This window comes from Neofelis nebulosa, chromosome 1 (genome assembly GCF_028018385.1).
Source record: "Neofelis nebulosa isolate mNeoNeb1 chromosome 1, mNeoNeb1.pri, whole genome shotgun sequence".
NCBI classification, from domain to species: domain Eukaryota; kingdom Metazoa; phylum Chordata; class Mammalia; order Carnivora; family Felidae; genus Neofelis; species Neofelis nebulosa.
The window spans coordinates 103,629,671-103,639,272 of record NC_080782.1 but is presented as its reverse complement, the minus strand read 5'-3'; the positions used below and the strand labels follow the sequence as shown (position 1 = coordinate 103,639,272).

At 41.1% G+C, this 9,602-nt stretch overlaps 1 pseudogene; it reads right to left on the bottom strand.

Moving 5' to 3' along the window:
• Positions 1–8,726: 8,726 nt before the first annotated feature.
• LOC131512261 (large ribosomal subunit protein eL19-like) lies at positions 8,727–9,317 on the bottom strand (annotated as a pseudogene).
• Between the last annotated feature and the right edge of the window lie 285 nt (positions 9,318–9,602).

The following is a 9,602-nucleotide window of genomic DNA, read 5'->3' as shown; positions in this document are numbered from 1 at the left end:
TTATAAAATTGACAAAGTAAAATGGAAGGACTAGCAAATAAGAAAATACTGGGTTTTCAGATAATTTGGGTTCCACTTCCTTCCCACTTGCTTGTGGACCCGGATTCAGTAACTTAAATGATCAGCTTTATCACCTACAAAATGGGGAATACATCCCCCTGTCCCATTATCCTGTCCAAGGTGGATGAAAGTGAGTCTTTCATTAAGGTTTAATTACTATTAAGCTTACTATTTTGGGGGCTTATCTCTGCACGTCAAGTATTCTTGCAAAGGCCCTTGGGGCGTGCTCATAAGACTTTAATTGAGGGGACAGTGGAGATCTCTGTTGAACTGAGCATGACTGGAATTCATCTTTCCATCCTGGCTCACCTGTCAAGCTGTTTGTGTTTTATGAGAGAGGGTATTAACATCCTGAAAAGACCTGGCCTTGGAGTTCTTTGTTGGGCATCATATGCACCCTGAAACCTCACCAGATGATGCAAAGAGCCCCTTAGCAGTGCTTCTTAACCAGGGGGTTATATCAGAATCACTTGGGGAAACTTTTTCAAGCTAGCTGAGCTCCAGTGCCCTCCTCCATAGATATTCTGGTACCTCAGGTTTTGGGGGTATAATATAAGCATAAGTAGCTTGGCAAACAAAAATTTCTAGTTGATTCCAATACTTCTTCCTCAGGTTGGGTACCACTTCTCTAAGGATAAATTAAAGGGTCTGTCTGGCTTCACCTCTGATGCACGATGTTCCAGAGATAGCCTGTTTGGAAAATGTCTTTCACCTGATGAGTTGAGATTGAAGACAGAGGAGTAGGGGCATCAACATTTCTGCATGATGCCTCAGGGTTCCCCTGAAGAAGCCTCAGCATGGCTATTTCCTTGCCAAGAACAGTTTTGCCTTCTTTTCCACCCAAATAATTCTACCCTTTGGGTCTAGCTCATATTATGACCCACGTTTTTTATTGCCCCCAGCCTAACAAGCTTGTCTTTCTGCACTTTTAATTCACTCATTATCTGGATGATTTATGTGACAATTCAATTAGCAACTGATGGCCTAGCTTCTGTTTCACTTGAATGCAATTTGTCTTGTATTGCTATTTAATTTTTCTCTTATCACTGTCGAGCAGAAATAGCACTGATCTCAATTTTCATTCTGGCTTTACTTCTAACTGCATAGCCTAGGCAAGATATTTAACCTTTCTGGGCTTCAGAGCCCATTTATAAAGATTCTCTTTCTTATCTCACCACTCAAGCTTAGGTTCTTGAACAATTCTTGTTCATTTACTTTTATTTTTGTTGACAATCATTGTGATAGACACTTTCTAATATGGTTCCCATTAATCCCTGACTTCTGATATTCACCTCCTGCCTGTTAGTGTGGGAAGGACCCAGTGAATAGAATATGGCACAAATGATGAGATGTCACTTCTCTGGCTTCTTGCCAACAACCACTGAGTTATCTTGGAAGTGGATCTTGCTTCAGTTGAACTTTGAGATGACTGCTGCCCCAGTCAACACCTTATGATTACAGCCTTGCACTGACCCTCAAAGAGATGATTTAGCTAAGCCATGTCTGGATTCTTGACCCACAGAAATAGTGAGATAATAAAGACATGTTGTCTTTAGCCACTAAATGTTATGCAGCATAGATGACTGGTCCTATCTATGAGATGAGTTGATAGATATGGTAATCTATCTACCTGAGTTGGCCTGGGTAAGCTAAATTATGCTGCAGTAACAAATGATCCCAAAAGCTCAGTGGCTTACATCTGCAAAGTTTATTCCTTACTCACACTGTATGTCTACTGAAGGCTGGTAGTTGTGTTCAACATTTTCTTCCCTCCAGAACTCTCCATAACAGGCTGACAGAGCTATCTCTATCTGGAACATTGCCAATCAGCATGGAAGGGGAAAGAGAGTAGTGCAAAGTATACTTTGGTTTTTAAACTTTCCACATGAAAACAATTGCTCATACTTCTGCCTGTATCTCATTGGCCAAAGCAAGTCACATGATGTTGAAAAGGCTATGCTTTTGGTGGAGTCCAAAGTATAGTCCTTCCTGGAGGACTAAGTATTTGTGAATCATAACACAGTGTAACACATAACATCGCATAGTGTTTCAGAGGGAGCGGGAGCCACGGATAGCCACGATGTTTGTCACAGCCTCAGATGAATGGGCATAGAGGCCTTGGGGCCTGTAAGAAAGGAGAATATGATTGAAGATCTGTGTTTTTTAGAGAAGGGTTGAAAATTAAGGGAGTATTGGGCACTGAGGAAAGTTGAGGTTTTGTTTTTTTTTTTAAGTATTCCCATAATCATTATTATCTCCACAAGGTCCCCCTAAAACAGTGAATACTCTATGGCAAATTCAGCTTTAAGACATCCCCCAGTCTGCACACCTCTTCTGATTGGATTGCCTTTCCTAAGATCTTTAAACTTCTTTTGTATAGAAATAGAAGAGCTTCATTTGTCGATAATCCCATTCATAAAGTTAAACTGGATTTCCAAACAGCTGTCTTCCTGCAGTCAGTTGTTAGGAGAGGAAAACTTGACAGATGACCTTGAGCAAGTCTGCCATTCTCTGGGCTTCACTCTTCTCAAAGTTCCACTCTAATCTCACCTTCCGGTGTAATAACCACAGTCCGTGTGGGCTTTCCGAAAATATTAGGGGAGCTTAAGAAATGATTGCTAGCCCATCCATCTCAGAGACCTTGTGAGGCTGGCTTTACAGAGAAAGTTTGATGGGAAGTGCAGAGATCTTAATGTCAATATATCGAGCTTGCAGAGCAGGAGAAGCTGGGCCTGACTTAGCTGGTAATCCAAGCCAACATGATAGATCTATCATTAAAACCAGAACCAGATTAAACTACTTCTAATGCACAGTAGAGAAATGTCAGGGCCAGAGATCACCTGAAAAATAAAGGAGAGACTCACTGAGGATCCTTCTTCCTATAAAATATACTTTTGCCCTCAGGCCCTGCCTCTTTGGATCATGCCAGATGTTATTGTTTTTCTCCTGAGGTTATAGTTTATGTCAAAAGGAATAGATTTCACTTTAGTGATTTCTCAAGGAGGCATAAAGTCCCAGGATCATGATTGTAAAAGTGACCTTAAATGCCATTTAAGCCAAGCCCTGCCCAGCACAGGAGTCACTTCTTCATGTCTGTGATCTGGGACTGTTGATCAGAAACAGGTTTTAAATTTCCCAAGATTCTTTAGGATTTGATCCTATCCCAGTTTTCTTTCCATATTGCACCATAGGGATTGTGTGGGAAAAGCACTGAAGAAGTCTATAACAAGGATGTGGAAGCAATACCCTTCCTTTTTTAAAAAATACAACTTATCGTCAAATTAGCTAACATATAGTGTATACAGTGTGCTCTTGGCTTCGGGAGTAGATTCCCATGATTCATTGCTTACATGCAGCATCCAGTGCTCATTCCAAAAAGTGCCCTCCTCCATGCTCATCACCCATTTCCCCCACTCCCCCCCCCCCAAATCAAACCTCAGGTTGTTTTCTATATTTAAGAGTCTCTTATGGTTTGCTTCCCTCTCTGTTTGAAACTATATTTCCCCTGCCTTCCCCCATAGTCTTCTGTTAAGTTTCTCAAATTCCACGTATGAGTGAAAACATATGATATATCTTTCTCTGCCTGACTTATTTCACTTAGCATAATACCCTCCAGTTCCATCTACCTTGCTGAAAATGGCAGGATTTCATTCTTTCTCATTGCCAAGTAGTATTCCATTGTATATATAAACCACATCTTTATCCATTCATCAATGGATGGACATTTAGGCTCTTTCCATAATTTGGCTATTGTTGAAAGTGATGCTATAAACATTGGGGTACATGTGCCCCTATGAATCAGCACTTCTGTATCCTTTGGATAAATTCCTAATAGTGCTATTTCTGGGTCATAAGGTAATTCTATTTTTAATTTTTTGAGGAACCTCCACACTGTTTTCCAGAGTGGCTGCACCATGCATTCCTACCAACAGTGCAAGAGGGTTTCTGCACATCCTCTCCAACATCTGTGGTTTCCTGAATTGTTAATTTTAGCCACTCTGACTGGTGTGAGATGGTATCTCAGTGTGATTTTGATTTGTATTTCCCTGATGATGAGTGATGTTGAGCATCTTTTCATGTGTCTGTTGGCCATCTGGATATCTTCTTCTTTGGAAAAGTGTCTATTCATGTCTTCTGCCCATTTCTTCACTGGATTATTTGTTTTTCAGGTGTTGAGTTTGGTAAGTTCTCTATAGATTTTGGATACTAACGCTTTATCCGATAAGTCATTTGCAGATATCTCCTCCCATTGCATCGGTTGCCTTTTAGTTTTGTTGATTGTTTCCTTTGCAGTGCAGAAGCTTTTTATCTTGATAGGGTCCCAATAGTTCGTTTTTGCTTTTAATTCCCTTGCCTTCAGAGACGTGTTGAGTAAGAAGTTTCTGTGGCTGAGGTCAAAGAGGTTGTTGCCTGTTTTTTCCTCGAGGGTTTTGGTGGTTTTCTGTCTTACATTTAGGTCTTTGATCCATTTTGAGTTTATTTTTATGGCAATACCCTTCTTCTTAGTGACAGACCAAATTTTGCACTTGGCAAAAAATCTACCATTTTGCAACTAAAATGCCCTTAATTGTGGAGGAAATGTTGAGAGAGGCCAGAGCTTGTACCCCAGAAATCCTACTCTGAAACTGACTACCTGTGAAACAAATTTCCCCCTCTCTGGCATACTTTTTTCTTAATATGAGGGTGATAATGGTGTTTCTAAATAGTAAATTGGCAGTGCTTTTAAACTGCTTAATGAATTTATTCTGTAATAAGTGTGTAATTGTTTGTATGGTCACCTAGTTAGTGTCTAAATATTATCTTTCATTTCATAGCACCTAATTTTCTCCTTCTCATCTGTGTATCGAGCACCATGTTAAATACTGGGAATACCAAGAGTGTTCGAGGGTTTTTTTCTTTTGTCTAGCAAGTGAGATAGACGTATGATAACATAATATAATGCATGTTGGGTGTTTTAATAAGTGTTGTTTAAAGTTTTATGGAAACAAATGTAAGGTAAACCTGTTGGTATGATTGCTAATGGATGAGGAAGGTGTCAGATAAGCTAGGTCTTGAAACATGAGCTGTTTAGATGTTGACAGCCTGGGAAGGACATTCGAGGTGTAGAGAAGGGCATGGACAAAGGCAGAGGTATGAACATGCAGACGTGTATGGTAGTCTGTTCTAGGCACATGTTAACACTGCACTTCTTAGTCCCTTTTACGTTGGTGGAGCCATGTGACTAGTTCAGGCTAATGAGTTACAAACAAGTTAAGCAGCACTTCTGGGCCACAGCTGTTAATAGATTGTTCAAGATTACCCAGAGCTCTTTTTCCCCTGACTGCTCACCCCCCCGCCCCTCCCCCTCCCCCGCCCCCGCCCCCCCCGCCCCTCCCCCGCCCCCCCCCCCCCCCCCCCCGAACACAACCAGCAATGTCAGACATGGTGGCTGTTTGGTCATGATGAACATAGCACTTCATTAAACCCGATGCAGATGTGAGATGAGTGAGAAGTATATCTCTTTTTTGTCATGTCACTAAGATTTGGGAGCTGTTTGTTATAACAGCATAACCTAGTGTATTCCTCTCATTTAGTGAAAAGGTAAGAAATAAGTATGGTGTATCTGCCAAATAAAATATAAGATGCCTGATAGAACTGGTTGGAAGTGGAGGAAAAGGAGATTGGAAATATGGGTGAAGATCAAACTATGAGAAACTCTGACACCATGCTGAGAAGTTAATTTAAAAGTATAGGCAATGAGGGGCGCCTGGGTGGCGCAGTCGGTTAAGCGTCCGACTTCAGCCAGGTCACGATCTCGCGGTCCGTGAGTTCGAGCCCCGCGTCAGGCTCTGAGCTGATGGCTCGGAGCCTGGAGCCTGTTTCTGATTCTGTGTCTCCCTCTCTCTCTGCCCCTCCCCCGTTCATGCTCTGTCTCTCTCTGTCCCCAAAATAAAAATTTAAAAAAAAAGTTGAAAAAAAAAAAGTATAGGCAATGAAAAGCCATTGAGGGATTCAAATTACTCTCTATTAGGTCATATAGTTCATCTCTTAGGGCATCCTAGTCTACTGCTTTAGTTCTAATCCTACACTTCTTACAAGTTTAGGAGTTCTGAATCCAGAAAAATTAGAGGAGAAGATGGGATACCTCTGGCATAGGGAGTGTAGGTTAGGTGTGCCATTCTTTCTGCTGCAGTCCAGGTGTGTGGTGCAAAAGAAACCTGAGAAAGGTTTCTTTGTCTTGGAACAAGTATCCTTTCATTATTGATACCTCCCTATATCTGACACGGGCTACTTCTCTTAGACTAGACCTCTTAGGTAACAAAGCTTGCTTTTAGTGTTAGTATTTAAAAAATGGAAACCTTTGGGTTCATCTATGCTTCTTGTTCATTTTGGATACAAATTTAGAATGATCTATTGCTACTCTTAATTTCCTTTTTCTGCTCTACTGTTCCTTTCCAGTGCTGTTTCCCCATCTTTTACATTCTCTATGTATCCTACCCTCCAACATCCCAGATCATTCAGTTTCCCCAGATGTCCTTGACTCCATGACTATGTGTACATTGCCTATTTACCCCCAAGGCCCCAGAGTGGGATGTTGGTTATTGTGGAAATTCTACACACCCTCTTAAGACCCAGAAATTCCTATGCTTTTTTTTTTTTTTCATGAAACTTCCCCTCTCTAGTGGGAATTGATCTCTGAGTTCTTGGGGCTTTTCTTTCTCTAGCAGGCCCCTCACCCCAATGAGATGTTATATTATGGGTATTTATGGATATGATCAGACCCAGAGATCAAGGGCAAGAATTGTTCTTGTTTAGTCCTCATAGTGTACTTAGCAGTGCTGTGAACATATTGAACATTGATATTTTTAAAAAATTGGTAGCCTTGCAAACCATAAGAGACTCTTAAAAACTGAGAATAAACTGAGGGTTGATGGGGGGTGAGAGGGAGGGGAAAGTGGGTGATGGGCACTGAGGAGGGCACCTGTTGGGATGAGCACTGGGTATTGTATGGAAACCAATTTGACAATAAATTTCATATTAGAAAGTAAGAAAAATTAAAAAAAAATAAAAAATTGGAAGCCTTGAAATTGACAGTTTTTAAATTGAAATCTTTGAAAAAATAATAGAAAGCTTTGTCTTATTTCTCTACTTTATTCCTTCTGAGGCTGTCTCTAAAATACCTAGTCTTTCATATGTCTCCAGCACCTCCCAGTTTAGCATCAACTCCAAGTGTGCTTCATTTGCTGATTGTTTTCTTCTATATAGTGATAAAGTTGTTTCGTTAGAACAGAACGACATCAGTTCCTTTGGAAGGCTTTGGACTGAAAGTCAGTAAATACAAGATGAATGTCAATGGAAACTCATTTCTCTTCTGGAGATAGGGAAGGTGGGGGAGCAGATAATGTAGAAGTGAAAAGCGTGCCACCCATGAGATTATAAATGTGTACCAAAGAGAACAGAGTGGTGTTTAACCTGGAGGAAAGTGCAGTGAACATAAGTAAAGAGAAACACTTTTAAATACAAATATCTAAGAGGTCAGTGAAACTGAGGATTTTTTTAATTCCAATATAATTAATATACAGTGTTATATTAGTTTCAGAGGTACAGTGTAGTGATTCAACAATTCTATAGATCACTCAGTGTTTATCGTGATAAGTGTACTTTCATTGCCCTTCACCTATTTTATGTACCCCACCCACTCACCTCCCTTTGTTCTCTGTAGTTAACAGTCTGTTTTGGGGTTTGTCTCTTTTTTACTTCCCCCCCCCTTAAATTCCACATATGAGTGAAATCATACAGTATTTGGCTTTCTCTGACTGACCTATTTCACCTAGGTTTATACTCTCTAGACCCATCTATGTTGTTCCAAATGACAAGAACTTATTCTTTTTTTATGGCTGAGTGTGTGTATCACATCTTCTTTAACCGTTCGTCTATTTTTTTTAAAGTTTGTTTATTTTAAGAGAAAGCAAGCAAGAGAAAGCAAGGAGGGGCAGAGAGAGAGAGAGAGAGAGAGAGAGAGAGAGAGAGAGAGAGAATTCCAAGCAGGCTCCACATTGTCAGTGCAGAGCCTGATATGGGACTTGATCCCACAAACCATGAGATGACAACCTGAGCCAAAATCAAGAGTTGAATGCCAAACCAACTGGGCCACCCAGGTGCTCTTCCATTCATCTACTGAGAGACACTTGGGCTTTTTTCATAATTTGGCTATTGTAAATAATACTGCAATAAACATAGGAGTGCTTGTATCTTTTTGAATTAATGTTTTTGTATTCTTTTTTTTTTTTTTTTTTTTTTTTAAATTTTTTTTTTTTCAACGTTTTTTATTTATTTTTGGGACAGAGAGAGACATAGCATGAACGGGGGAGGGGCAGAGAGAGAGGGAGACACAGAACCGGAAACAGGCTCCAGGCTCCGAGCCATCAGCCCAGAGCCTGACGCGGGGCTCGAACTCACGGACCGCGAGATCGTGACCTGGCTGAAGTCGGACGCTTAACCGACTGCGCCACCCAGGCGCCCCTGTTTTTGTATTCTTTGTGTAAATACCCAGTAGTGGAATTACTGGATCATATAGTAGTTCTATTTTTAATTTTTTTGGGGGGGGAAGATAAGGGTTTGCTTTATTGAATAATCGACCTGTGTAATTGCTGAGGCCACTGTATACAGACAAAAGAGAGGAAGTTTTATTTCTTTATCTCTTGCTCCTTGGACAGAGTCTGATGATTTCCTTCTTCTTGGCTTGGAGGTGCTCTTCACAGACTTTGTGTGCTTCCTTGGTCCTTGATCTGTGGACCTTTTTCAGCAGAAGCCTTTTCAGCAGAAGCTTTTTGAGAGCCTTGTCTGCCTTCAGCTTGTGGATGTGTTCCATGAGAATCTGCCTGTTTTTTAACAGGTTGCCCTTGACTTTCAGGTACAGGCTATGACACATGTGGCAGTCAGTCTTCTCAGAGTCATGGTGTCTGCTGAGCAACTGGCACAGAATTCTCATTCTCCTCATCCAGGTCACCTTCTCAGGGATTTGAGCCTTGGCAGTACCTTTTCTCTTACTGATGCCCATATGCCTACCTTTGTGGCAGGCCAAGGTGTTTTTCTGGTACTGATCCTGGGAATGGACAGTACAGGCTTCTGGATGACCAGCCCATCCTTGATCAGTTTCTGGATGTACTGATGGGAGTTGGCACTGGTGATTTCCTTAGACTCATTGGGGTCCAACAAGGCCTTTTTTTGCCACAGTGGAGGACCTTGGAGACAAGCCTCTTTTGAAGCCTGAACATACTTATGGCTGCCACTGTGGCAGTAAAAGGAAAGTATTTTTAACTTTTTGAGGAGCCTCCCTATTGTGTTCTACAGTGGCTGCACCAGTTTGCATTCCCACAGCAAGAGGCTTCCTTTTTCTCCACACTCTTCCCCACACTTGTTGTTTCCTGTGTTTTTGATTTTAGCCATTCTGGCAGGTGTGAGGTGGTATCTCATTGTGGTTTTGATTTGTGTTTCCCTGGTGATTAGTAATGTTGAGCATCTTTTCATGCATTTGTTGGTGATCTGTGTTTCTTCTTTGG